The sequence below is a fragment of the Bombina bombina genome, chromosome 1, assembly GCF_027579735.1.
Source record: "Bombina bombina isolate aBomBom1 chromosome 1, aBomBom1.pri, whole genome shotgun sequence".
Taxonomy (NCBI): Eukaryota; Metazoa; Chordata; class Amphibia; order Anura; family Bombinatoridae; genus Bombina; species Bombina bombina.
The window spans coordinates 1,327,253,889-1,327,280,308 of record NC_069499.1 but is presented as its reverse complement, the minus strand read 5'-3'; the positions used below and the strand labels follow the sequence as shown (position 1 = coordinate 1,327,280,308).

Sequence of the window (26,420 nt, the reverse complement as noted above, 5' to 3'; positions counted from 1 at the left end):
GTGTGAGAACAGCAATGGATCTTAGTTACAACCTGCTAAGATCATAGAAATCACAGGCAGATTCTTCTTCTATTTTCTGCCTGTGACAAAATAGTACAACTCCGGTACCATTTAAAAATAACAAACTTTTGATTGAAGAAAAAAACAACTACTTTACACCACTTCTCTCTTACTACCTCCATGCTTGTCGAGAGTTGCAAGAGAATGACTGGATATGGCAGTTAGGGGAGGAGCTATATAGCAGCTCTGCTATGGGTGATCCTCTTGCAACTTCCTGTTGGGAAGGAGAATATCCCACAAGTAATGGATGATCCGTGGACTGCAGATATGTTATATTTCCTGCTTGTTTGAGGCCTGCCTATATTTTCACTAGAATTTATTATACAGTGTATACAATTTATTTTGTCATCATCGTTGTTATACATTAACTTAAGTACAACAATTTTAGTAATAAAGAAGTGGATGGTCTGACTTTTTATTCTCAATGGCATCAACCAAGTTCAATGAGCAAATTCCCCGCTCAAAAGCCATTTCTACTCTTAGAGACAGTCTAGTCAAAATTAAACTTTCATGATTCAGATAGGGCATGTAATGCAAGTCTGTCAAAAGCTGCTGAGGCTTAGATACAAGGTAATCACAGAGGTAAAAAGTATATTCATATAACAGTGTTGGTTATGCAAAACTGGGGAATGGGTAATAAAGGGATTATCTATCTTTTTAAACAATAAAAATTCAGGAGCAGACTGCCTTGAAGTTGTAGTATAAAAAGTTAAATTATGCATAAAACAAATTAGTCCAAATGGACTGCACAGCAACAAGCAAGTTTATTCACCCATGAAGACTACAACAATAGTATCTGTGAAACACATCAATATGTAAACACTGAGATAAAAAGTAAACCTGATTAAGGCCCATGCTAAAAAGTATATTCATATAACAGTGTTGGTTATGCAAAACTGGGGAATGGGTAATAAAGGGATTATCTATCTTTTTAAACAATAAAAATTCAGGAGCAGACTGCCTTGAAGTTGTAGTATAAAAAGTTAAATTATGCATAAAACAAATTAGTCCAAATGGACTGCACAGCAACAAGCAAGTTTATTCACCCATGAAGACTACAACAATAGTATCTGTGAAACACATCAATATGTAAACACTGAGATAAAAAGTAAACCTGATTAAGGCCCATGCTCAGTCAATTAACTCTGCTGGTGTTGCCATGGTGAACAACCACAACACAAACATATGCAAAACCACATATTTAGAATATAAATAAGAACTCTGATAACAAATCACACAGCTAATGAATGTCACAAGCACAAGTGAAGTTCAAAGTACACAGAAAAGAGTTGCTTGCTCTGCTGGAGGGGACTTCTCTATCAAATCAGTGTTCCAGGCCGTCCAGGTTATAAACAGCAGACTATATAGCACAGGTATTTTGGACTTGTTTTTATTTAAAGGGATAGATATAATGATGCAGTCAAAGCAAAGATTAGCCTGAGAAAGGGGCAAAATAAATAAGTATATTTAAAAGTTGTTTTACTACACATAATTAAACAATAATTGTATTAAAATAGCAGTGTTTACTTTACCTTTAAAGAGATAGTTTACTGTAATTTTTTACCTGCTGGATTGTATTTCTTTTAAAACACAGCTCATTTACCTTTATTTTGCATTTTGAAATAGTTTGTCAGCTGTATCCCGACCCATACTGAACATTGCTTACAGAAAAACTGGAAGGTTTAGATGAAACCATGATCCCAGTGCCGGGTGTTACAGAGAGATACTAAATGTTAATTTTCATTGTTCTCTCTATGATTGGTTTTTGAATAAACAATAAGAAATACGATAAGGAAGACTTTGTGTAAATAATTAGACCGCTAAGCTAGAGGTCTGCTCTACCTACAATCTCAGCCCATTGCACTGGGTTATGGTTTAAACTAGCAGAAGCAGCTATTTCATATACAAAAATAATAATAAAATAACAATTTCTCATGTATATTTTATACTCCATTGCTGGTATAAGTTATTGTAAACACATTAATGGGAAACCAATGTTACAGTATACCGTCCCTTTAAGCATAAACCAACCTCATATTTTGTAGTAAAGACAATGCTCCAAATATACAAGACTGTTGTTCACTTTGCAATATATAACAGCAACTAAACAAACGGTTGTTACAGTCGTGTCAGTTGGTAGTTTGCAGCACAATGCTTTCTACCAGATCAAGGCTTTTTAATAATCCTATTTATCTCATCCTTGCAGCAATATTCTCTCTCTCTCTCCAAAGTGATACACCCTCCCCTTTTTTTCTATTTTTTGCCATCAAAGGTGTGTGGGGAAGCAAATAATTGTTTTATTCAAGAAGCCTGTAAGGGAAGACTTTCTATGGGTCCATAGTGATAATAATGATTTAGTGATAATTAGTGATAATAATAACAATAAAAATTATAAAAATAATAATGCAACTTTGATATGATTCATACTCCTCCAATCTAATTTTAGGATATCAATACCAAAATGATTAAGTATTTAAATTAACATAGAAGCAATTTAACTTTTAATCCAAACCCCTCAGTTACACCCCCCTCACACATAACTTTTGCGCCATATGGTCAATTACACTGCATTACTGCAACTCACTGTTGTCAAACACAAGGCTCAGGGGACACAAAGCAATGAATTGCTTTTTTGTGTGGCCCTCCTGTTCTAGTCCAAATCCCACACTACTCCTCTACTTCTCACCATTTGCAGATGTCTCATCTCTATACGCTTGTGTGTGCATATGAAGCTTTACCAAGCTAAAGGACTATGCATATGATGCTTGTTTATATTGAAGAGTATAGATTTTCTTTTTTTTTGGGGGGGGGGGGGGGGGGGGAGTGTAACCGAATTTCCAACAGTACAATATCTGGTAAACAAAATTATTCAAAGTAACGGTATAGCCAGGTGCTTTATACCAGTATCTAATTACATTATAGAAAAGCAGCCAAAACACCAGGATAGTAACTGCACTGAAAAGTACGCAATAGTGTCCAAGACACTGTGTTTTCCTTTGTTAAACATATTTGTGTGTACATTATCAGCAGTGCCAGCCTGTACAGCTGCATAGTCCTCTATTTCATTATAAAATGAAACAGGACTTCCCCCAAGACAGCTAGTGCTTAGGACTTGATTTATCAAGTTGGAGCGGACAGGGGCGTACATATACGCCCCTGTCTGCCCCAGCTCGCCTCTGACGGGCAGTAATCCGCTGCCAGAATTTAAGATTGCATGCAATCGCTATTTTGCACTCGTGTGCAACCCCACCCCCTTACCGGAGAGATTACCGCACACAGTCAATCACACGCGGGCAGAAGCTGTCATTCTCTGCAGTCGGACAAGACCAGGGAGATTAAAATTCTCCACCTAAGAGGTGGAGAAGAGGCTAGGAAGCAGTTGCTTGATTAATACTGACTGCAGGTTCTCACATGAGAACCTACAGTCATAGCGAGGTGAAGGGCTTGGATAAATCAAGCCCTTAGAAGCAAGTCATACAATCTATGTGCTATACAAGTAGATAGATAGATAGATAGATAGATAGAAAGGATAGATAAATAGATATTAAAATTGCCATCCTATTGTACAACGCTATATTTTACTTCTATCTTTGTAGCTTTTAATTCATTGGATGGCAACACAGGGGGTGAAATATCATTTTTCAGCCTTTTCAAATAAGTCTAAAAGCTCTAAACACAATAAAATGTCTGCAGTAGATAAGGGGTTAGTGCCAGCATCACTGGGGCATCTCATATACTAAGCCTGAGGCTGTGTGTGTGTGACCCTCCCACTGCCACAAGCAGCCTAGGAATGCAGAAAACAGAACAATTAGTGCAGTCATTCATGGGATGCACCACACAAATACACAACATAGTACTACACAATACAATAATGCTTTATTGGCATCACAAACAAATACAAGTACTGCCAAAGCTACAAGTAAAGACTTTGTATTACATGAGCAATACATAATGGTTGGATTTAATAATATTATTATTAATAATAATATTGGGCAGATAAGAATATTGTACTAAAATTGTATCCATATAAAAGAATATATTACAATGCTATTTATTTATTGTTTTACCATAATTGCTGAACAAAGCAACTTTTTCGTTGGAGTTGTCCCTAGGCATCAGTTTTAAAGTTAAAGGGACACTGTACTATAAAATGTGTTTCCCCTTAATGTGTTCTAATTGACTTGTTATACCTGCTTTATACATATTCTTACTGGGAATACACAGTTCCTATAAACCGCAATGTAAAGGCACTTTTTTTTTTCTGAACACCCCACTCCCGCCAACTTTACCCCCAAAATACTGCCTAGTGCCGTTATTTTATTAAAAAATAACAATGCTACAATTTTATTGTTTTAATAAAATACACTACACTGTATTTGGGGGGCATTTGGGGCACATTTATAAAATTAACCGGAGATCTGATTTCTGGTTAATTTTATAAGCGCCAATTGCTACCACAAATTTGCAGTAGCAATAATGAAATTTGCCCGTTTGCGGGCGTGCAAAAAATTAACGCTCCACTTGTAATCTAGCCAAAAACTTTTGTTACTCATATTTTCAGTATAAGTGGATATACAGCAGCCAAATGTAGTTATTTCAAATGACAAAATAAAGGTAAAGAACTAATTTGCAAACAATTAAATACACTCCATCAGGTAAAATGGATATTGGGAACACATTACAGGGAAGAAAATATTAGAATACAATGTCCCTTTAACTTGTTTACAAATACTTTGTTATAGCAATGGGAAATTATCCTCTCTGTAGTGGTAGTGCAATTCTTTTTCAAAATCTTCGTGTACACATAGCTTTTCTGTATAACCCGTACTTGGGATACAATAGGCAAAAGCATATTTTTCAAAAGACAAAATCAGTGTAAAGGAACTATATGTAAACAATTCTCTCCAGTAAGTAAAATGGATCATTGGGAACTCATTAAAGGAGAGGGATGGGGGAAAAAATCACAGTAAACTGTCCCTTTAAATTTACCAAGAAGTGCATAGTTTTGTACATTTACACAACTTTAACTTTTTTGTATCCAAAAATAAAAACACTAACCAAAAATGTTTTAACGTGTTTAAAGGGACTTTCTAGTGCAACATTTGTTACAGTGAGTCATTTTCGCCGGCTCTAACTCTATGGGGCTCAACATTTGCTGCCAAATTATGGGATTCTTTTTAGACCTTATTCTGTAATATAGGAGTCTGTTTCACATAAAGAACCCTGCATGGTGAGATAAACATCTCTCAAAGTAAAATCTGTGTTTCTAAAAGTATTTCAGGAACTTTGCTACATTGATGTCTTAGATTACCTTGCCTGAGCGGAGAGCTTTAGTTCATTGGACCTATGTGTTTAAAACCTTGCAAAGGAGTTAAAATCCTGCTTGGAGCCATAAGAGCTGCAGCTGCTGAGCCCAACCTGTGATTGACAGGGTCATGTGACTGCTGTGACCAATTTGCTCGCCAGCTGTTTCCTGCTCAGGACCAACAATTCTCTCAAGCTGTGTCCAAGTGGGACCTTAGATAAATGTTCAATCCCTTTGCGGGGTTTAAACACAGAGTTGGAGTATCAATAGTGCAAAAATTGTATGATCTAATGAATAAGACCATCAAATGTTTTCACTAGGATATCCCTTTAAATGCTGCTCTTTCATATATATCACCAAAAAATGTTTCTTTAAAATAATATCTATTTATATGCATCAAAACTGTTTTACTAGAAAATATTGCAATGATGAGCCACACCTTTTTTTCTCTTTTACTATAGCTAATTAAGGAAACAAAATACTGCATATTAAGTAATCACTGTGCAGCATGCAGGAGTCAGGGTTGTGAATTTCACAGAACACACTCATTTTCATGAATCAGATAATGCATGCTATCTTAAACAACTTTTATTGTTACTTATATTATCTCTTTTTTTTTGTTATCTTGGTATTCTTTGTTGAAAAGCATACCTAGGTAGGCTCAGGATCAGCAATGCACTACTGGAAGCTACTGCTGATTGCTGGCTGCACACATTCTCATTGTCTTACCAGATATGCACTGCTTTACCTTTAACAAAAGGATACCAAGAGAATGAAGCACATTTTATAATAGAAGTAAATTTGAAAGCAGGCAAGTAAATGATGAAAATGCACTGAAAAGTTTATTTACACTATGATTATCTAATTTGCCTATGGTAAGTTAACCTAAACTACAGTCTGCAGGCCACAGGCAAGATTACATATGCGGCGCAAGCTTCAGCATAACTGCTGAAACCCACGTCACTCGTAATTTAACGTCGCACATCAGGGAATCACATAAACCCCGCCAGCAGTTCATAAACTGCCGTAAGTCGGATAAACTAGCGATGTCCAGAAATATGTGTAAATACAAAATTCTGGAGTCGCCAGTGACTTACAGCACTTTAGAAACTGCCGGCGCCTAAGAAATTTAAAAAACAAAAAACAAATCTCGCTTAAAAGTCTAACCCGCCTCCCAAAAATAAAGCTGACACGTAAAACCCCTATATCCACCATCACCCCCATATTGGAACTAACTAATTAAATTACTAAGACTTCTAACCTAACACCCACTAAATTAACCCCAATTACCTAAATTTAAAAAAATACTAAATTACAATTAAAATTAAAACCTAACATTACTTTAAAAATAAAAAAACTAAGTTTAAATTAATCAAAAATTACAAAAAATAAAAAAGTCTAACATTATTATCAATTATCAAAAAAAAAAAAAAAATTAAACCTAATTCCTATGAAAATAAAAAAGCCCCCCCAAAATAAAAACAACTCCTTATCTAATCTAAACTACCAATAGCCCTTAAAATGGCCTTTTGTAGGGCATTGCCTTAAGTTAAAGGGACACTAAACCCGAATTATTTCATGATTCAGATAGAGCATGCAGTTTTAGGCAACTTTCTAATTTACTCCTATTATCAAATTGTCTTCATTCCCTTGCTATCTTTATTTTAAAAGCAGGAATGTGATGAATAGGAGCGGGGCCCATTTTTGGTTGAGAACCTGGGTTATGCTTGCTTATTGGTGGGTAAATGTAAGCCTCCAATAAACAAGTGCTATCCATGGTGCTGGACCTAAAATGGGCTGGCTGCTAAGATTTACATTCCTGCTTTTAAAATAAAGATAGCAAGAAAACGAATAAAAATTGATAATAGGAGTAAATTAGAAAGTTGCTTAAAAGGTCATGCTCTATCTGAATCATGAAAGAAAACATTTGGGTTCAGTGTCCCTTTAAACAGCTCTTTTACCTCTAAAAAATACTAAGTCCCACACTAACAGTAAAACCCCCCACTCACGAAACCCCTCAAAATAAAAAAAATCTAACACTAAAAAAAACTAAACTACCCATTGCCCCTAAAGGAGCATTTGTATGGGCATTGTCCTTAAAAGGGCATTCAGCTCTTTTACAAATGCCCATGAAATCCCTAATCTAAAAAATAAAAAAAAGCCTAAATCTAACCCCCAAATAGGTACTCACGGTTCCTAAAGTCCGGCGGTAAAGTCTTCTTCCAGACGGTGAAGTCTTCTTCCAAGCGGGGACCTCTTCTTTCTTCATCCAGGACCAAGCCGGTGTGGAGTGGAGATGACCGTGGACCAGGACCGGCAACCGCAGAGCCATGGAGCGTGGAGAATCCTCTTTGTACGATCGCCGCTGTACACCGACTATTGAATACAAGGTACGCGTTTAAATATGGCGTACCTTGCATTCCTATTGGCTGAAAAAATACAAATCAGCCAATAGGATGAGAGCTACTCAAAACCTATTGGCTGGTTTGATTTAGCCAATAGGATTTGAGCTACTGATATCCTATTGGCCAATTCAAATCAGCCAATAGGATTTGAGTAGCTCTCATACTATTGGCTGATTTTAATTTTTTCAGCCAATAGGAATGCAAGGTACCCCATATTTAAACAGGTACCTTGCATTCAATAGTCGGTGTACAGTGGCGATTGTACGAAGAGGATCCTCCACGCTCTATGGCTCTGCTGTCGCCGGGCCTAGTCCGTGGTCATCTACGCTCTGGCTTGGTCCTGGATGAAGAAAGAAGAGGTCCCTGCTTGGAAGAAGATGTCGGCCTCCGCCGGACTTCAGGAACCGTGAGTACCTATTTGGGGGTTAGAATTAGGCTTTTTTTTTTTTTAAATTAGGGATTTCATGGGCATTTGTAAAAGAGCTGAATGCCCTTTTAAAGGCAGTAAAAGAGCTGAATGCCCTTTTATGGGCAATGCCCATACAAATGTTCCTTTAGGGGCAATGGGCAGTTTAGTTTTTTTTAGTGTTAGGTTTTTTTTATTTTGAGGGGGTTTCGGGAGTGGGGGTTTTACTGTTAGTGGGGGACTTAGTATTTTTTAGAGGTAAAAGAGCTGTTTAACTTAGGGCAATGCCATACAAAAGGCCCTTTTAAGGGCTATTGGTAGTTTAGATTAGGTTAGGTGGTGTTTTTATTTGGGGGGGGGGGGGCTTTTTTATTTTTATAGGGATTAGGTTTCATTTTTTTATTTTTGATAATTTGGTTTATTTTCTGTAATGTTAGACTTTTATTTTTTTGTAATTTTAGATTAATTTAATCTTACTATATTTTATTTTTAAACTAATGTTAGTTTTTTAATTTAATGTAATTGTGGTAAATTTAGGGGGTGTAAGGTTAGGGGGCTTAGTAATTTAATTAGTTATTCGCGTTGTGGGGGGTTGGAGTATTAGGAATAAATAGGTTAATTAAGTTTATTTCTTTGGTGGGGGATGGCGGTTTAGGGGTTAATAGTTTTAATAGGTTTTTGCAATGTGGGTGAATGGCGGATTAGGTGTTAATCGTTTATTAAAACTAAAATAAACTATCATGATTCACATAGGGCATGTAATTCTAAACAACTTTCCAATTTACTTTTATCACCAATTTTGCTTTGTTCTCTTGGTATTCTTAGTTAAAAGCTAAACCTAGCAGGTTCATATGCTAATTTCTTAGACCTTGAAGGCCACCTCTAATACTGAATGCATTTTGCCAGTTTTTTACCACGAGAGAGTGTTCGTTCATGTGTTTCATATAGATAACATTGAGCGGACGCATGTGAATTTACCTAGGAGTGTCAAAAGAACTTAAAGGAACAGTCAAGTCCAAAAAAAACTTTCATGTTTCAAATAGAGCATGTAATTTTAAACAACTTTCCAATTTACTTTTATCACTAATTTTGCATTGTTCTTTGGTATTCTTAGTTGAAAGCTAGACCTAGGAAGGCTCATATGATAATTTCTAAGCCCTAAGACACTACACTAATTGGCTAAAATGAAAGTCAATAGATAATAAATAAAAAGTCATGTGATCAGGGGTCTGTCAGAAGATGCTTAGATACAAGGTAATCACAGAGATAAAAAAGTATATTAATATAACCGTGTTGGTTATGCAAAACTGGGGAATGGGTAATAAAGGGATTATCTATCTTTTAAAACAACAAAAATTCAGGTGTTGACTGTCCCTTTAAATAAGGGGGCAGTTTGCAGAGGCTTAGATACAAGGTAAATACAGAGGTAAAACGTGTATTATTATAACGGTGCTGGTTTTGCAAAACTGGGGAATGTGTAATAAAAGGATTATCTATCTTTTAAAGCAATACAAATTCTGGTGTTGACTGTCCCTTTAAGGTATATCACGTTGTGGGGTGATGGCGGTTTAGGGGTTAATCACTTTATTAGGTATATAGTGTTGTGGGGATTGGCAGATTAGGGGTCAATAGGTTAAATAGATGTTTTGCGATGTGGGGGTTGGTAGATTAGGGGTTAATATACTTTATTAGTTATTGCGGTGGGGGTAGGCGGTTGACAGGTGGATAACTCCACATTTTCAGTGCAAGGCTTGCTGCGTCTGCCTATGTGTTCCATTAGGAAGAAAACTGACATCAGTGATTTGCTATCAAAAAAGTATTCCATACTTCTCATTAGTTAATTAAACATGTATTTGTTCCAAATGTTGTAAATTTCGGTAAAATATAGAGCAAATCAAATCCATTAATAATAATTAATCTCCTTGGTAATGTTTAGTTAAAAACCTGATTATAATCTAATTTTTCTCTTTTGCATGTTTGTGAGTATAACGTATTGGGGTCTGCAGCCAATCCTGGCATATTTGGCCCTAAACTTAAAAATATTTGTGTGTCATGGTTTTATAGCAACATAAAAGTACATTGTATGGTTCATTTTTCACCTGACTAAAAGTCCCCTTTATTTGTAGCACTGGTAAATCCTAGCGTTTTTAAAACTTTACTTTTACCATCACGTTAATGCCTCCTTACCTCTCTGTCTGTACACAATGAGCAATACTTAGGACCCGATTCTATAAATCTCTCTGGGCTGGTGAAATTCTTTAAGAATGCTTGCTAGTACTTCTATTTACCTGGTGGAATTCTATAAAGTCACTTTTTACCCTAAAAACAGGGCTTCTCGCTAAGGGGTGTATACTGCATTTTCGTAAAGAGATGCATACATTACACTGAAAATCATAATTTAAATTCATACAAATTAATAATTAAACACAATAATGCACACAAATATACAAAGGAAAAAAACAGAATTTATGCTTACCTGATAAATTACTTTCTCCAACGGTGTGTCCGGTCCACGGCGTCATCCATTACTTGTGGGAATATTCTCCTCCCCAACAGGAAATGGCAAAGAGCACAGCAAAAGCTGTCCACACAGCCCCCCCTCAGGCTCCGCCCCCAGTCATTCGACCGACGGTTAGGAGAAAAAAGGAGAAACTATAGGGTGCCGTGGTGACTGTAGTGTATAGAGAAAGACATTTTTCAAACCTGATTAAAAAACCAGGGCGGGCCGTGGACCGGACACACCGTTGGAGAAAGTAATTTATCAGGTAAGCATAAATTCTGTTTTCTCCAACATTGGTGTGTCCGGTCCACGGCGTCATCCATTACTTGTGGGAACCAATACCAAAGCTTTAGGACACGGATGAAGAGAGGGAGCAAATCAGGTTACCTAAACAGAAGGCACCACGGCTTGCAAAACCTTTCTCCCAAAAACAGCCTCCGAAGAAGCAAAAGTATCAAATTTGTAAAATTTGGCAAAAGTGTGCAGAGAAGACCAAGTCGCTGCCTTACATATCTGATCAACAGAAGCCTCGTTCTTGAAGGCCCATGTGGAAGCCACAGCTCTAGTGGAGTGAGCTGTGACTCGTTCAGGAGGCTGCCGTCTGGCAGTCTCATAAGCCAATCGGATAATGCTTTTCAGCCAGAAAGAGAGGTAGCCGTAGCTTTTTGTCCTCTCCTCTTACCAGAGTAAACGACAAACAAAGATGAGGTTTGTCTAAAATCCTTAGTTGCTTCTAAATAGAACTTTAAAGCACGAACTACATCTAAATTGTGTAACAAACGTTCCTTCTTTGAAACTGGATTCGGACACAGAGAAGGAACAACTATTTCCTTGTTAATATTCCTGTTGGAAACAACCTTCGGAAGAAAACCAGGCTTAGTACGCAAAACGACCTTATCTAAATGGAACACCAGATAGGGTGTATTACACTGCAAAGCAGATAATTCCGAAACTCTTCTTGCAGAAGAAATAGCAACCAAAAACAGAACTTTCCAAGATAGTAACTTGATATCTATGGAATGTAAGGGTTCAAACGGAACCCCTTGAAGAACTGACAGAACTAAATTTAGACTCCAAGGAGGAGTCAAGGGTCTGTAAACAGGCTTGATTCTGACCAAAGCCTGTACAAAAGCTTGTACATCTGGCACAGCTGCTAGTCGTTTGTGTAACAAGACAGATAAAGCAGAAATCTGTCCTTTTAGAGAACTCGCTGACAATCCCTTATCCAAACCTTCTTGGAGAAAGGAGAGTATCTTAGGAATTTTAATCTTACTCCAGGAGAATCCCTTGGATTCACACCAACAGATATATCTTTTCCATATTTTATGGTAAATCTTTCTAGTCACAGGTTTTCTGGCTTGGACCAGAGTATCTATCACTGAATCTGAAAACCCACGCTTGGATAAAATCAAATGTTCAATTTCCAAGCAGTCAGCAGCAGAGAAACTAGATTTGGATGTTCGAATGGACCTTGTACTAGAAGATCCTGTCTCAAAGGTAGCTTCCATGGTGGAGCCGATGACATATTCACCAGGTCTGCATACCAAGTCCTGCGCGGCCACGCAGGAGCTATCATAATCACCGAGGCCTTCTCCTGTTTGATCCTGGCTACAAGCCTGGGAAGGAGAGGGAACGGTGGAAACGCATAAGCTAGGTTGAAAGACCAAGGCGCCACTAATGCATCCACTAGAGTCGCCTTGGGATCCCTGGATCTGGACCCGTAGCAAGGAACCTTGAAGTTCTGACGAGACGCCATCAGATCCATGTCTGGAATGCCCCATAATTGAGTCAACTGGGCAAACACCTCCGGGTGGAGTTCCCACTCCCCCGGATGGAAAGTCTGACGACTCAAATAATCCGCCTCCCAGTTGTCTACTCCTGGGATGTGGATTGCAGATAGGTGGCAGGAGTGATCCCCCGCCCATTTGATGATTTTGGATACCTCTCTCATCGCCAAGGAACTCCTTGTTCCCCCCCTGATGGTTAATGTAAGCTACAGTCATCATGTTGTCTGACTGGAATCTTATGAATCCGGCCTTCGCTAGTTGAGGCCAAGCCCGGGGAGAGCATTGAATATCGCTCTCAGTTCCAGGATGTTGATCGGGAGAAGAGACTCTTCCCGAGACCATAAACCCTGAGCTTTCAGGGAATCCCAGACCGCGCCCCAGCCTAATAGACTGGCGTCGGTCGTGACAATGACCCACTCTGGTCTGCGGAAACTCATTCCCTGAGACAGGTGATCCTGGGACAACCACCAACGGAGTCAGTCTCTGGTCATCTGGTCTACTTGAATCCTTGGAGACAAGTCTGTATAGTCCCCATTCCACTGCTTGAGCATGCACAGTTGTAATGGTCTTAGATGAATCCGAGCAAAAGGAACTATGTCCATTGCTGCAACCATCAACCCTACTACTTCCATGCACTGAGCTATGGAAGGCTGCAGAATAGAGTGAAGAACTTGACAAGCGTTTAGAAGCTTTGACTTACTGACTTCTGTCAAGAAGATCTTCATTTCTAACGAATATATTATTGTGACCAAAAAGGGAACTCTTGTTGACGGAGACAGGGAACTCTTTTCTACGTTCACCTTCCACCCGTGAGATCTGAGAAAGGCTAGAACAATGTCTGTATGAGCCTTTGCCTTGGAAAGAGACGATGCTTGAATTAGAATGTCGTCCAGATAAGGTGCCACTGCAATGCCCCTTGGTCTTAGAACCGCTAGAAGGGACCCGAGCACCTTTGTGAAAATTCTGGGAGCAGTGGCTAGTCCGAATGTGAGAGCCACGAACTGATAATGTTTGTCCAGAAAGGCGAACCTTAGGAACTGATGATGATCTTTGTGGATAGGAATATGTAGATACGCATCCTTTAAGTCCACGGTAGTCATATATTGACCCTCCTGGATTGTAGGTAAAATTGTTCGAATGGTTTCCATTTTGAAAGATGGAACTCTGAGGAATTTGTTTAGAATTTTTAAATCCAGAATTGGTCTGAAAGTTCCCTCTTTTTGGGAACTACAAACAGATTTGAGTAAAATCCCTGACCTTGTTCCACAGTTGGAACTGGGTGTATCACTCCCCTCTTTAACAGGTCTTCTACACAATGTAAGAATGCCTGTCTCTTTATTTGGTTTGAAGATAAGTGAGACATGTGGGACCTTCCCCTTGGGGGTAGTTCCTTGAATTCTAGAAGATAACCCTGAGAGACTATTTCTAGTGCCCAGGGATCCTGAACATCTCTTGCCCAAGCCTGAGCAAAGAGAGAGAGTCTGCCCCCTACTAGATCCGGTCCCGGATCGGGGGCTACCCCTTCATGCTGTTTTGGTAGCAGCAGCAGGCTTCTTGGCTTGTTTACCCTTGTTCCAGCCTTGCATTGGTTTCCAAGCTGGTTTAGTCTGGGAAGCGTTACCCTCTTGTCTAGAGGCTGCAGAGTTGGAAGCCGGTCCGTTCCTGAAATTGCGAAAGGAACAAAAATTGGACTTATTCTTATCCTTGAAAGGCCTATCTTGTGGGAGGGCATGGCCCTTTCCCCCAGTGATGTCTGAAATAATTTCTTTCAATTCTGGCCCAAAAAGAGTCTTACCTTTGAAAGGGATATTAAGCAATTTTGACTTGGAAGAAACATCTGCCGACCAAGACTTTAGCCAGAGCGCTCTACGCGCCACAATTGCAAACCCTGAATTTTTCGCCGCTAATCTCGCTAACTGCAAAGTGGCGTCTAAAATAAAGGAATTAGCTAACTTAAGTGCGTGTCCATGACCTCCTCATACGGAGTCTCCCTACTGAGCGTCTTTTCCAGTTCCTCGAACCAGAACCACGCCGCTGTAGTGACAGGAATAATGCACGAAATAGGTTGAAGGAGGTAACCTTGCTGTACAAAAATCTTTTTAAGCAAACCCTCCAATTTTTTATCCATAGGATCTTTGAAAGCACAATTGTCCTCAATGGGAATGGTCGTGCGTTTGGCTAGTGTAGAAACCGCTTCCTCGACCTTAGGGACTGTTTGCCATGTGTCCTTCCTGGGGTCGACCATGGGGAACAATTTCTTAAATATAGGAGGAGGGACAAAAGGTATGCCTGGCTTCTCCCACTCCTTATTCACTATGTCCGCCACCCTTTTAGGTATCGGAAAGGCATAAGGGTGCACCGGGACCTCTAGGTCCATTTTGCACAATTTTTCTGGGATGACCAGATTTTCACAATCATCCAGAGTAGATAGCACCTCCTTAAGTAATGCGCGGAGATGCTCTAATTTAAATTTAAATGTCACAACATCAGGTTCTGCCTGCTGAGAAATTCTTCCTGTATCAGAAATTTCTCCATCTGACAAACCCTCCCTCACTGCCACTTCAGACTGGTGTGACGGTATGACAGATAAATTATCATCAGCGCCCTCCTGCTCTACAGTGTTTAAAACTGAGCAATCACGCTTTCTCTGAAATGCTGGCATTTTGGTTAAATATTAGCTATGGAGTTATCCATTACTGCCGTCAATTGTTGCATAGTAACAAGCATTGGCGCGCTAGAAGTACTAGGGGTCGCCTGCGCGGGCATAACTGGTATAGACACAGAAGGAGAGGATGTAGAACTATCCCTACTTCCTTCATCTGAGGAATCATCCTGGGCAACCTTACTAATTGTGACAGTACTGTCCTTACTTTGTTTGGACGCCATGGCACAATTATCACATATATTTGAAGGGGGAACCACATTGGCTTCCATACATACAGAACATGATCTATCTGAAGGTACAGACATGTTAAACAGGCTTAAACTAGTTAATAAAGCACAAAAAACGTTTTTAAACAAAACCGTTACTGTCTCTTTAAATGTTAAACAGGGCACACTTTATTACTGAATATGTGAAAAACTATGAAGGAATTATCCAATCTTTACCAAATTTTCACCACAGTGTCTTAATGCAGTCAAGCCTTCTAGGAACGTTTTCAGTGGATACCAGACCCTCACACATGCAGCTGCATGCACTGCACTCAAAAGAAACTGCGCAATAATGGCGCGAAAATGAGGCTCTGCCTACTACAGTGAAAGGCCCTTCCTGACTGGGAAGGTGTCTTAACTAGTGCCTGGCGATAAAAACGTTCCCCAGGCAATAAAAGTGTGAAATCTACTTCAAACTTTAAATAACAACTTAAATAAACAATCGATTTAGCCCTTAAGAGTGTCCACCAGTTAATAGCCCATAATAAGCCCTTTATTCTTTCTGAGTCTAAGAAAATGGCTTACCGATCCCCATGAGGAAAAATGACAGCCTTCCAGCAATACACAGTCTTGTTAGAAAAAATGGCTAGTCATACCTTGAGCAGAAAAGTCTGCAAACTTTTCCCCCCAACTGAAGTTCTCTTGGCTCAACAGTCCTGCGTGGGAACAGCAATTGATTTTAGTTACTGCTGCTAAAATCATACTCCTCTTTTAAACAGAACTCTTCATCTCTTTCTGTTTCAGAGTAAATAGTACATACCAGTACTATTTTAAAATAAACTTTTGATAGAAGAATAAAAAACTACAACTAAGCACCACATACTCTTCACCATCTCCGTGGAGATGCTACTTGTTCAGAGCGGCAAAGAGAATGACTGGGGGGCGGAGCCTGAGGGGGGGCTGTGTGGACAGCTTTTGCTGTGCTCTTTGCCATTTCCTGTTGGGGAGGAGAATATTCCCACAAGTAATGGATGACGCTGTGGACCGGACACACCAATGTTGGAGAAAACATAATTTATGTAAGAACTTACCTGATAAATTCATTTCTTTCATATTAGCAAGAGTCCATGAGCTAGTGACGTATGGGATATACATAACTACCAGGAGGGGCAAAGTTTCCCAAACCCTAAAATGCCTATAAATACACCCCTCACCACACCCACAAATCAGTTTAACGAATAGCCAAGAAGTGGGGTGATAAGAAAAAAGTGTGAAAGCATATAAAATAAGGAATTGGAATAATTGTGCTTTATACAAAAAAATCATAACCACCACAAAAAGGGTGGGCCTCATGGACTCTTGCTAATATGAAAGAAATTAATTTATCAGGTAAGTTCTTACATAAATTATGTTTTCTTTCATGTAATTAGTAAGAGTCCATGAGCTAGTGACGTATGGGATAATGACTACCCAAGATGTGGATCTTTCCACGCAAGAGTCACTAGAGAGGGAGGGATAAAATAAAGACTGCTGAAAATAATCCACACCCAAAATAAAGTTTAATGAAAACATAAGCAGAAGATTCAAACTGAAACCGCTGCCTGAAGTACTTTTCTACCAAAAACTGCTTCAGAAGAAGAAAACACATCAAAATGGTAGAATTTAGTAAAAGTATGCAAAGAGGACCAAGTTGCTGCTTTGCAAATCTGATCAACCGAAACTTCATTCCTAAACGCCCAGGAAGTAGAAACTGACCTAGTAGAATGAGCTGTAATCCTTTGAGGCGGAGTTTTACCCGACTCGACATAGGCATGATGAATTAAAGATTTCAACCAAGATGCCAAAGAAATGGCAGAAGCTTTCTGGCTTTTTCTAGAACCAGAAAAGATGAAAAATAGACTAGAAGTCTTTCGGAAAGACCTAGTAGCTTCAACATAATAATACAAAGCTCTAACAACATCCAAAGAATGCAATGATTTCTCCTTAGAATTCTTAGGATTAGGACATAATGAAGGAACCACAATTTCTCTACTAATGTTGTTAGAATACACAACCTTAGGAAAAAATTCAAAAGAAGTTCGCAACACCGCCTTATCCTGATGAAAAATCAGAAAAGGAGACTCACAAGAAAGAGCAGATAATTCAGAGACTCTTCTGGCAGAAGAGATGGCCAAAAGAAACAAAACTTTCCAAGAAAGAAGTTTAATGTCCAAATGAATGCATGGGTTCAAAAGGAGGAGCTAGAAGAGCCCCCAGAACCAAATTCAACCTCCAAGGAGGAGAAATTGACTGAATGACAGGTTTTATACGAACCAAGTCTTGTACAAAACAATGAATATCAGGAAGATTAGCAATCTTTCTGTGAAAAAGAACAGAAAGGGCAGAGATTTGTCCTGTCAAGGAACTTGCAGACAAACCTTTATCTAAACCATCCTGAATAAACTGATAAAAAAATTCTCGGAATTCTAAAAGAATGCCAGGAAAAATGATGAGAAGACACTAAGAAATATAAGTCTTCCAGACTCTATAATATATCTCTCTAGATACAGATTTACGAGCCTGTAACATAGTATTAATCACAGAGTCAGAGAAACCTCTTTGACCAAGAATCAAGCGTTCAATCTCCAAACCCTTAAATTTAAAGATTTGAGATCCTGATGGAAAAAAGGACCTTGCGACAGAAGGTCTGGTCTTAACGGAAGAGCCCACGGTTGGCAAGAGGCCATCCGAAAAAGAATCCGTCCATGCTGGAGCTACCAGCAGAACAAACAAGCATTCCTTCAGAATCTTGGAGATTACTCTTGGAAGAAGAACTAGAGGCGGAGAGATATAGGCAGGATGATACTTCCAAGGAAGTGATAATGCATTCACTGCCTCCGCCTGAGGATCCCGGGGAGATACCTGGGAAGTTTCTTGTTTAGATGAGAAACCATCAGATCTATTTCTGGAAGATCCCACATTTGAACAATCTGAAGAAATACCTCTGGGTTAAGAGACCATTCGCCCGGATACAACGTTTGACGACTGAGATAATCCGCTTCCTAATTGTCTATACCTGGGAAATGAACCGCAGAGATTAGACAGGAGCTGGATTCCGCCCAAACCAGAATTCGAGATACTTCTTTCATAGCCAGAGGACTGTGAGTCCCTCCTTGATGATTGATGTATGCCACAGTTGTGACATTGTCTGTCTGGAAACAAATGAACGACTCTCTCTTTAGAAGAGGCCAAGACTGAAGAGCTCTGAAAATTGCACGGAGTTCCAAAATATTGATCGGTAATCTCACCTCCTGAGATTCCCAAACCCCTTGTGCCGTCAGAGACCCCCACACAGCTCCCCAACCTGTAAGACTTGCATCTGTTGAAATTACAGTCCAGGTCGGAAGAACAAAAGAAGCCCCCTGAACTAAACGATGGTGATCTGTCCACCACGTCAGAGAGTGTCGTACAATCGGTTTTAAAGATATTAATTGAGATATCTTTGTGTAATCCCTGCACCATTGGTTCAGCATACAGAGCTGAAGAGGTCGCATGTGAAAATGAGCAAAGGAGATCGCGTCCGATGCAGCAGTCATAAGACCTAAAATTTCCATGCATAAGGCTACCAAAGGGAATGATTGTGACTGAAGGTTTTGACAAGCTGATATCAATGTTAGACTTCTCTTGTCTGACAAAGACAGAGTCATAGACACTGAATCTACCTGGAAACCTAAAAAGGTTACCCTTGTCTGAGGAATCAATGAACTTTTTAGTAAATTGATCCTCCAACCATGATCTTGAAGAAACAACACAAGTCGATTCGTATGAGATTCTGTTAAATGTGAAGACTGAGCAAGTACCAAGATATCGTCCAAATAAGGAAATACCAATACCCTGTTCTCTGAATACAGATAGAAGGGCACCGAGAACCTTTGTAAAAATTCTTGGAGCTGATGCTAAGCCAAACGGTAGAGCCACAAAACTGGTAATGCTTGTCTAAAAAAGAGAATCTCAGAAACTAAAAGTGATCTGGATGAATCGGAATATGCAGATATGCATCCTGTAAATCTATTGTAGACATATAATGCCCTTGCTGAACAAAAGGCAGGATAGTCCTTACAGCTACCATCTTGAATGTTGGTATCCTTACATAACGATTCAATATTGATAGATCCGGAACTGGTCTGAAGTAATTGACCTTCTTTGGTACAATGAAGAGATAGAATAAAACCCCAGCCCCTGTTCCAGAACTGGAACTGGCATAATTACTCCAGCCAACTCTAGATCTGAAACACATTTCAGAAATGCTCGAGCCTTTGCTGGGTTTACTGGGACACGGGAAAGAAAAAAATCTCTTTGCAGGAGGCCTTAACTTGAAGCCAATTCTGTACCCTTCTGAAACAATGTTCTGAAACCAGAGATTGTGAACGGAATTGATCCAAATTTCTTTGAAAAGAACGTAAACTGCCCCATACCAGCTGAGCTGGAATGAGGGCCGCACCTTCATGGGGACTTAGGAGCTGGCTTTGGGTTTCTATAAGGCTTGGATATATTCCAAAGTGAAGAAGGTTTCCAAACTGATACCGCTCCTGAGGATGAAGGATCAGGCTTTTGTTCCTTGTTGTGATGAAAGGAACGAAAACAATTATTAAACCTAAATTTACCTCAGATTTTTTATCCTGTGGTAAAAAAGTTCCCTGCCTTCCAGTAACAGTTGAGATAAAAGAATCCAACTGAGAACCGAATAATTTATTACCCTGGAAAGAAAGGGATAGCAAAGTTGACTTAGAAGACATATCAGCATTCCAAGTTTTAAGCCATAAAGCTCTTCTAGCTAAAATAGTTAGACATATACCAGACATCAATTCTAATGATATCAAAGATGGCATCACAAATAAAATAATTAGCATGTTATAGAATAATAATGCTATGAGAATTATGATCTGTTACTGGTTGCGCTAAAGCTTCTAACCAAAAAGTTGAAGCTGCAGCAACATCCGCTAAAAATATAGCAGGAGTAGAGACAGCCCCATTAACCTTAGGGATTTTGTCCCAAACTCTAATCTGTCAGATGGCACAGGATATAATTGCTTAAAACGTTTTAAAAGGAGTAAATGAATTACCCAAATTATTCCATTCCCTGGAAATTACTTCAGAAATAGCATCAGGGACAGGAAACACTTCTGGAATAACTACAGGAGATTTAAAAACCTTATTTAAACGTTTAGTTTTAGTATCAAGAGGACCAGAATCCTCTATTTCTAATGCAATTAATACTTCTTTAAATAAAGAACGAATAAATTCCATCTTGAACAAATACAAAGATTTATCAGCATCAACCTCTGAGACAGAAACCTCTGAACCAGAAGAACCATTATCAGTATCAGAATGATGATGTTCATTTAAAAATTCATCTGAAAAAAGAGAAGTTTTAAAAGACTTTTATGTATACTAGAAGGAGAAATAACAGACATAGCCTTCTTAACCCCTTAAGGACCAGCGATGTACCTTGTATGTCGCTGGCCTTTTTTTGGGAGTTGATTGTTTTATAACGTGGTCTTGCCACCAGCGTTGAGACTGCTCTATTCCACAAAGCCTTCTGGAGGGAGGGCATTAATAGCGTGTTCTTGCTAGACTTGTGCTATTATGTCCTGAAAAAACCCTTAATGACCAGTGACATACAGGGTACATTGTGGTCATTAAGGGGTTAATGGATTTAGAAACAAAATCTCTTATGTTATCAGGAACACTCTGAGTATTAGATGTTGACGGAACAGCAACAGGTAATGTAACAGTACTAAAGGAAATTTTATCTGCATTAACAAGTTTGTCATAACATTTAATACAAACAACAGCTGAAGGAACAGATACCAAAAGTGATACACTTAGCTTTGGTAGCTCCAGCACCGGGCAGCGATTTTCCTGAAGTATCTTCTGACTCAGTTGCAACGTGGAACATCTTGCGATATGTAACAGAAAAAAAAAAACAACATATAAAGCAAAATTGATCAAATTCCTTAAATGACAGTTTCAGGAATGGGAAAAAAATGCCAGTGAACAAGCTTCTAGCAACCAGAAGCAATAAATAATGAGACTTAAATAATGTGGAGACAAAAGTGACGCCATATTTTTTTAGCGCCAAATAAGACGCCCACATTATTTGGCGCCAAAAATGACGCCACATCCGGAATGCCGACACTTTTGACGCAAAAGAACGTCAAAAATGACGCAACTTCCGGCGACACGTATGGAAACAGAAAAAAAATTTGCGCCAAAAAAGTCCGCGCCAAGAATGACGCAATAAAATGAAGCATTTTCAGCCCCCGCGAGCCTAACAGCCCACAGGGAAAAAGTCAAATTTTTTTTAAGGTAAGAAAAAATGATTGATTCAAATGCATTATCCCAAATATGAAACTGACTGTCTGAAAATAAGGAATGTTGAACATCCTGAGTCAAGGCAAATAAATGTTTGAATACATATATTTAAAACTTTATAAAAAAGTGCCCAACCATAGCTTAGAGTGTCACAGAAAATAAGACTTACTTACCCCAGGACACTCATCTACATGTTTGTAGAAAGCCAAACCAGTACTGAAACGAAAATCAGCAGAGGTAATGGTATATATATATAAGAGTATATCGTCGATCTGAAAAGGGAGGTAAGAGATGAATCTCTACGACCGATAACAGAGAACCTATTAAATAGACCCCGTAGAAGGAGATCATTGCATTCAAATAGGCAATACTCTCCTCACATCCCTCTGACATTCACTGCACGCTGAGAGGAAAACCGGGCTCCAACCTGCTGCGGAGCGCATATCAACGTAGAATCTAGCACAAACTTACTTCACCACCTCCATAGGAGTCAAAGTTTGTAAAACTGATTTGTGGGTGTGGTGAGGGGTGTATTTATAGGCATTTTAAGGTTTGGGAAACTTTGCCCCTCCTGGTAGGAATGTATATCCCATACGTCACTAGATCATGGACTCTTGCTAATTACATGAAAGAAAAGGGTATTGTTAAGGTGCATCAAAAATCTTAACACAATTGATCGCCAAAAATCGTATTTTAGCAAAAATTTAAAAGTTGTATGTAAATTACACAGGAATAAATCGTATAAAATATGCACAGCATAAATCATAATGTAAATACCATGAATGTTCAAAAACATACATAGAATTTCGTACTTCTTTTCGTAAATATAAAGTGGAATTGTCGTTGTTTCGTAAAATGGGCTGAAAATGGGCAAATATGCAATAGTCTTTGAAATAGTCTTTGAAATCCCAGCGTAATTCTGTAAACATTTTCAATCTACAGATTTCACATTTTTTTCTCGCAACTTAAAACGTGCCGAGGATTTATCACAATGTTCAAAAACCTAATTACTCTGAAAGGAAAACCTATGCATACGAAAATAACAGCGATTTTAAGGTACAGTGCACTGAAAACAACATAATTTGATTTGTATTGGATGTAATATTAAAGTTTAAGCATACGCCAGGTTTTCCCTGTCTACTTCATCCTCCATTACCAACTTTTAGATAACAGAGAGCTCTCATTATTTCTATAGGACAAATATCGCCACTCGCAGGGATAGCCCCCCTTTTTTTTTTTTAATAGAACTTCAGGAGGGCTGCCCCTGTGAGTGTTGGCAACATTTTTTAGAATCGGCACCTTAGAGAGAGACATTCAAAAGAAGAATTTAATTACCTATCTCTACCACCCTCCCAAAGGGAACTTGATTGCTCCATGATGTCTAGTATCCTATATAGAAACGTTATGCAAACGAAAGTATTCATATTTTCAGTATAGGTGGTGGTTTCAACAGACAGAATCAGCTATATTAAATGACAAAATAAAGGTAAAGGATTTATTTATGAATAGAGATGAGGAAGAAGGCTGCCGCTCGTGCCATTTGACTCTTTTCGGAGCTGCATTTATTCTTGTGAAATTACAACACATCTGGATTTGTACAGATCTTGGAGTAATGCACTTTCATAAGAATAAATGTGTCTCTGAAAAGAGCCGAATGGCATGAGCAGTCACCTTCTACCGCATTCGGATCCTACCGAACCATCCGAATGCACACCCCTATTTACAGGTGACCCTCGTTTTACAACGGTTCAATTTACACCGTTTCAGAATAACAACCTTTTTTTCCAGTCATGTGACTGCTATTGAAAAGCATTGAGAAGCAGTGCATTGATTAAAATAGCCAGTAGGTGGAGCTGTCCGCTTGTGTTGAAGCAAAACCAAGCAAGCTGAAATTAATCAGTTTAACCAGACCCGAGCTATCGAGCAGATTTCAAAGGAACAAGATCTTCCTGTCTATAAATCAGTCCAGATTGGAATGCATAGAAAGAACTGTTTGCAGAAAAATGCAAGTGAAGTCTGTGTTGTGTGATTATTGTATTAGGTTTATAATGCTGTTTAGCAAATGGTTTTGTTTATTTAACTTAGTTTAATTATATATTCTGTGTTGTGTGATTATTTTATTAGGTTTATAATGCTGTTTAGCATTTAAAGTCTTCATTTTAAAGCTTTAAAAATAATGTATTAGGTGTTACTTATGACAATTTTGAGAGGGGCCTGGAACCTATCTCCCTCACTTCCCATTGACTTACATTATAAACTGGGTTTCAATTTACGACGGTTTCAATTTACAACCATTCCTTCTGGAACCTAACCCTGGCGTAAACTGAGGGCTACCTGTATAACTAATTTGATACCTTACAGCATGTAAAACAGATTACTGGGAACACATTAAAGTGGGGGAAATTACAGTACACTGTCCCTGTGAAACTGTTACTTTATCATCTTATTTATAACTGCCCCTAAATGGCCTCAGCAGATGAGAAAAGATACAAACTTTTAAAACCGGGAAATTTAAGTAACAACATGGTGCTGCCCATTACTTTATGAAGACAAAAAGTTGACACTTATTTTTCTATTATACTTTTACTAATATAGTTCAAAAAACATTATTCTCGGGCTAAGCTTTGCTTTGAATACCTATAACTCTCATGTATTTAGTGCCTAATGTCCCTTTAAAACAAAACCTTTATTTTCTATAGAAATTTGCTTTCTGTTTATTTTCAGGGCCCATAAACTGCAGTATTGCTTCAAGATGTCCAGGCTTTGTTAAAACCCCTGTGGTGTAATTGATAAAAAGAACCCGTCCATCTGCATAAAGTAGCCAGCTAAGGTGATACCGCAGTTATTCATATATAGGCTGAACAAAATGCAGTTGCCTTGTTTCACACCCTTTCTGTGGTTAAATCAATTTGTTTCTGTGTTGTTTATTTTTACACAGCGTTTGTTCTTCCCTCAGCCGCACAATAAAGTTATTCTTGCAGCAAACGGTACCAAATGTTGTCAGTTCGGGAAGAAGAGAGGAACAAATGTTTGGAGAGAAAAAAAAGTGGTAAAGATAAGGAAAACAAAAGTGACAAGGGAATGGAGTAGACAAAGCAAAGAGGAATCAGCAGAAAGTAAAATCCGTTTGGTGAAGACCGGGCACAGTAATGGGTGTAAGGGATCAGAAAAACCATAGAAGTGTTTGACACTTTTTTTCTGCAATTTACCTAAGAAAAATTGTTTTTTTTCCCCACTGCTCCAGATCAAATTACTGACCTAGCTACACATTACACAGTGATTGTTTGATCAAAAGAGGAACTCCTTTATATCTGTCCTCAATGGTACACAGCAGAGGAGAGAAGATAAACATACAGCAGATGCATATCTCTGTACTGCAAAGTGATGCCGTTTTAGATTCTTTGAACACGTATTTTGTATCCAGAGTTTGCGCAATGCAGTGCTAAAAGGAACACGAAACCCACATGATGTCATTTTAAACAACTTTCTAATTTACTTCTATTATCAAATTTTTCTTTGTACTCGTATCTTTTGTTGAAAGGCAGGGATGTAGGCTCAGGAGCATGCACGTGTCTGGAGCACTGTATGGCAGCAGTTTTGCAATGAATTATCCATTTGCTAGAGCATTAGATGGCAGCGCTATTTCTTGCCATACAGTGCTCCAGACACCTACCTGGGTATCTCTTCAACAAAGAATAACATGGAGAAAAAGCAAATTTCATAATAGAAGTCAATTGGATAGGTTTTTTTTTAAATTGTATACTCTTTCTGAATCACAAAATAAAATGTTTGGGTGTCATATCCCTTTAACTCTGTAAATAAAAAAGACTTTAGTGCCTGTTTAGTGCATCAGTAATCTAGTGTACGATACACATTGCACAGTGGTTATTTTATCTCTTACAGGTGTCTCCATAAACCAATGACTTCTTCACACACTGATCTTTGTGACATCAAAGTCAGCATAAAGGTTTCCTGTTAGATTATTGGCACCGTAGAAGGGAGTCAAAATTAAACTTTCAAGTAATTAAAAAAAATAATCCAATTTATTTCTATTATATTATCTCTTGGTACCCTTTGTTGAACAGCATACCAAGGTAGGCTCAGAAGCGTGCACGTGTCTTCAGCACTAGACTGCAGCAGTATTTGCAATGTGATACATTGGTGAACACACCGTTTCCATATAGCGCTTCAGACACAAGCAAGGCTAAGCATACTTAGGTATGCTCTTGTACAAAGAATAAGAAGGAAAATAAATACATTTCATAATATAAGTAAACTGGACAGTGTTATTAAATTGCATGCTGTATCTGACTCAGACTTCAGTTTTGAATTTCATTACCCTATAAGAAAACATTATTAGATTTGCTGGACTTGTATCATCTCTGAAATAAACTAAAAACTAAAGAACATTTCCTGTTTCCAGTATAATGCTATTTGAAACAGAAAAAAAATGTCCTAATACTAAAAATATGAAATCATTGGTATGTTTTTAATTAAATAAAGTGCATGTAAACCTTTGATGCCTGTACAGAAGACTGGTTATGTTTTTGTTCTGAATTGTAGCTGGTAAACACGTTATATAACCATTTCAAATTGCTTGAACTTTGCTTCCATCTGCTGGTGATTTAATCCCCAGCAATTATACACAAATTCCACTGGTCAGATGCACTAAGGTTTTATATTAGAGGGGCACCTCTTGCTTTTGAGTAAAACCTGTGTTTGCCCCAATCTC

General features: G+C 38.5%; 1 protein-coding gene and 1 long non-coding RNA gene across 2 annotated transcripts in view; one reads left to right on the top strand and one right to left on the bottom strand.

Annotated features, from left to right (window-relative positions):
- The window catches only part of LONP2 (lon peptidase 2, peroxisomal), a 530,106-nt gene that overhangs the window by 380,412 nt on the left and 123,274 nt on the right, over positions 1 to 26,420 (bottom strand). The gene's annotated exons all lie outside the window — the stretch shown is intronic.
- LOC128648986 (uncharacterized) lies at positions 1,374 to 25,402 on the top strand. Its single transcript, XR_008400636.1, has 3 exons — positions 1,374 to 1,433; positions 24,413 to 24,518; positions 24,627 to 25,402. It is a non-coding gene; the product is annotated as an uncharacterized LOC128648986 (long non-coding RNA).